We start from the raw sequence: 4,272 nt of genomic DNA on the forward strand, positions 1-4,272 counted from the left end.
CCGCGGGTAGGTTCTTCCAGGCAAAAAACGGGGTGGCCAAAGCAATAACTTTGGGGTTGCTTGGTTGGTTTTGTACGGGGACTGTGCGGGCTGGACGAACTGAAGAGCTGACGGCCACCGCTAACACCGCTCGGCGGCTGTCACATTGTGGCGCGCGCTGCCCTCACCTCCTCGGCCTTCCCCAAGGTTGGCTTCACCTTGCTGGGGCCCCAGTACCGCTCCTGTGGGCTTCTCAGGGCCCAAAACCTAGAGTTTGCTTCTGCCGGGCTGCGCATTCTTGCCCATTTGTTTCCCTTTCTGCTCCTCAGGCCACAATCAGCCTCCTTATGTAATGACTTGTGTTATATAAACTCCATTCTTCAAGGAACAGTCATTAACCTACTACCGGGTATTGAAAATACCAAAATACTGTCACACAATTAAAATCACTAAATGGTGTCCTCAAATTAGAGCACAGATTGCATTGCAGGTTTTTTTTTTTGCTTTTTTTTTTTTTTTTTTTAACGAACCCACCCGCAGGAGGCGTTTGAGGAGCCGGGCTCCTCATGTGAAGGAGCAGCGAGGATGGGGGCACCTCGGCCACCGGCACACACAGCCCCTCGGGGTCCCCTGCAGTCCCCTGCCCCAAGCTGCTTTCACCAGGTGCTGGCTTTGGCCACCAGCACGCACTGGAGGGAAGTGTGTGAAGATGCTCTTTTTTTTTTTTTTTACACACGAGGGCCGAGATGCTTGGACAGCCACCAGAACGGTTTACAAGAAGTTCAACTTCTTCCTGACGGCTTTAATGTAGCCAGAAGTAAGCTGCTCGTTTTCGAAAACCCGGCCTCCTTACCCCTCAGTGCTTGGGGACGTACAGCAGACACTTATTAAACCTTTCTACTCATTAAACGTCCTTAAAGCCCCAGCAGTGCTGGCTGGGGATGGATAAGAGCAGAGACCTGACTGGGAATCTCCTCCCCCAGCCCAGGCGAGCTTCCACCAGCCGTGCTGGGGGATCCCCAACTTTCCTTCTGGGAGCAGCACAGACCTCAGGCTGCTGCCGTGGAGCTCACACGGGTCAGAACACGCACGACCAGAGCCAGCATTTCTCTTTTTTCCTTTTTAATTTCTTCTCCTGTGTAAGAACACGCTCACTGCCCTCCTCTCCCTGCACTCCAGGCTGTTCTGTTCCTCTGCTCTCACCAGTGCCCCTGTGCTGCTACAAGCACCCGTGCTTGTTTCCTTGATACCCTCTCCTAAGCTCCTACATGCACAAGAAATAAACGTTGAAGCTGGATAACCTGCCCAGCAACTGGGGCAACCTTGCCAGGCTCATCGATGTCTGCGCAGGCAGATCCAGCAGTGCCGAAAGCGAGGGAAGAGTGCGCTCCTCCACCCAACGCAGTCTGAAGGCTCTTCCATCATTTTTTACTTACATGAACCTGCTTGAAAGACATGGTGATGGCTCTGATGGAAAGAATGCCCACGAAAGAATGCCCAGGGAAGTGGTGGAGTCACCATCCCTGGAAGTCTTCAAAAGACGTTTAGATGTAGAGCTTAGGGATATGGTTTAGTGGAGGGCTGTTAGCGTTAGGTTGGAGGTTGGACTCGATGACCTTGAGGTCTCTTCCAACCTAGAAAATTCTGTGATTCTGTGATTCTGTGAATATTATGAAGTGCTTGGAAAAAGACAGACACAAACCCAAAAGTAACTGGTGAGAAGGAAAAACAGACTGGAAATGAGGTGACCGAGGTCCCACCGCTCCTTGCCCTGCAGGTGGGACCTGCAAAGGGCTGAGAGGGGAGAGGTGGAAGCTCAGGGAGCTCTTGATGAGGACCTGGCCATGGAGAAAGGAGCAGCAGCTTCACGGCAGCAGGAGAGCAAAGCCTTGCGACCACACTTCAGTAGGAACAGCCCTTCAATCAATATGGCCTGTCGCAGCAAGTCAAGAAAGCGCGAGAGGTGCTGACAAAGCACAATCGCTGCTTTTAGGAAGGGGGGGAGGAACTGGGAGGAATTATTTGCATTTTAGAGCCACCTCTGCAAACGGACTATCATTCGGCACGGATGCTCGTTGTGAGGAGCAACACCGCACCTGCAAGGCATGGAGACCACCACCAGCAGCACCAGCAGCACCAGCAGCCACCAGCTGGGCCTCCCCTGCGGTGCCGCAGCAAGGAATCCAGGAGCAGCAGCGCTGAGAGGAGGCGTCGTGGCTAATGAAATCCCACGGCTTTAAAACTCGTTGTTCTGGGCTCACCCCGTCACCTGCAGCCGTTTGTCAGGCTTGTGGAACGGCGCCCTGCTCCTGAAGGGAAAAGACGTTGTTTTCCCCATTTCTCTTAAACAAAAAATGGTCTTAAAATTTCTTTTTAGCGCAGAAAATAACTTTGACCTCCTGTTTATCCAAGTTTTATTTACACCCACACATATATATGTAGATATAAATACACAGCTCTCAAGATTAGGACCTCATAAAATTCTTAGATAGACTGAGCTCCATTGTGGAGTTCAATGCAAACAAAGCACGTGGAGACAAAATAATTATCTAAATGCATGATTTTCCCTTAACCTACAAGTTAAATGAGTAGTTACAAGTTAGAAAAAGAACATCTTCGTCCAATGAACAAGTTTTTCATGCCGAAATCGGGAATGCTTTGACATGGCCTGCAGATCACTCAGGACACTTGCCCATGGCTCTGGCTCTTGGTCACGCATCCTTCGTAAATAAACGAAGTCGAGGTGCGGGAAAGCAGCCCATGGGCTGAGACAAACGGCCAGCTTCCAAGCGAGATTTTGCCTCTGAACAGGGTATTTGGGATGGAAAGCACAATTCTGTCACATCTCGCACGCTGCATCATGTTTTCAGATGAAGGCTTCTCCTTTCAGTTTGAAGCTGCAGCCGATGAGGTTCCACCGAACCGCCCTCAGCACCACAGCAACCCGAATTCTCTGCCAGACAGCATGTGCAAAGCATAATCGTTGCCTAACAAAAAGGACACCTCTGTAAATCTGCATATGCACACAACACAGTGTAAAAATCACCCCGTTCGGTGTTTTATTGCCTTGTTGTGAAATAACAGAGCTCTGTTTAGGATGGATGCAGTCGCAGATCAAAACCGTTTCCAGACGTGCTCTCGGTTTCACCTTGCCACGGGGTAAAGGCTTCAGTCCTGATGCTGCGCAGGGAAGGACTCTCCTCAAAACACTCGGTACTGTCCTTGCTTGAAATACCTTTTTAAAGGGATCAAGTGAAGCTGCTCAATCCTTACCGAATTCTCCTCTTCCTGGGGCTGTGAGAATCCCCATGGTAACGAGCTCTGGTAGCAGACAAATGAACAGAAGCAGAGGACGCTGAATGAAATCCTTCAGATAGAGTCTCCAGCACCAAAATGGGCCAGGCCAGGCCAATCACAAACCCTGCACTGCACACCTCACCGCAGCTGCTGCTCCAGCTCCCCAGCCCCTGATCGCTCTGATCTCTTCATTCACTCTCCGCAGGAGTTCTGCTCTAGGTATTTTTAACCCAAGAAGAACGTGGGTATTTTGGGGACATGAAGCATTCCTGGACCCCGCAGGTGACGCGATGACCCATTTGGACACTGGCCAGGACCCAGATTGAGCTGGCAGAGGTCTCGGTTTCCCCACAAGGGAGCTGAAACCTCCTCCAACCCCACTCCACCTGAGCAGCGAGGTGTTGGGTGCCTCTGGGGGCCTGGATCAACAGGCAACTGATTTGCAACTGCAAAGGCTTTCAGATAGGGACTTGCAGCCTTCAGGTGTGGCACAGATGCCTTTTAATACACGTGAGTGTGTTCACTGAAAGAGGTTAGGTGGGATTGCTGTAGGCCTAACCACACACGCCCCTAAAGCTGCCTGCTAGCTGGTAACATCACCCTAAATTCAGAAAAAGCACCGAGCATTAGCTTTGGGCATAGGGAAATCAGCACATTTAAGAAAAATTCTTCTGAGATGCCAAAGGTCAGCAGGAGAATGAGAGAGAAGCCAGTTCAAACTCCGTTTCGTGCCACTTCACTTCTAGCACATTTAAAAAGTTGTCTCCACTTATCAAAGTACTAAAGAACACACAGCCCTCATTCGCTGCAACGCCTTCACCAGCTCCTTTAACAGGTTTTAAGATCTACTCCTGCCTTTAAACGGCAGCACATTACCATTCACCTTTAGAATGTCTAATAATTCACTTTGTTTTCACTTTTAACTCGATGCTCTTAATTTCTATCACTCTGAACAAAGAAGGCTGAGCTTGCGCTCTGTTTGTATATACATACTCA

This window comes from Aythya marila (genome assembly GCF_965140915.1).
Source record: "Aythya marila genome assembly, chromosome: 21".
In the NCBI taxonomy this organism is placed as follows: domain Eukaryota; kingdom Metazoa; phylum Chordata; class Aves; order Anseriformes; family Anatidae; genus Aythya; species Aythya marila.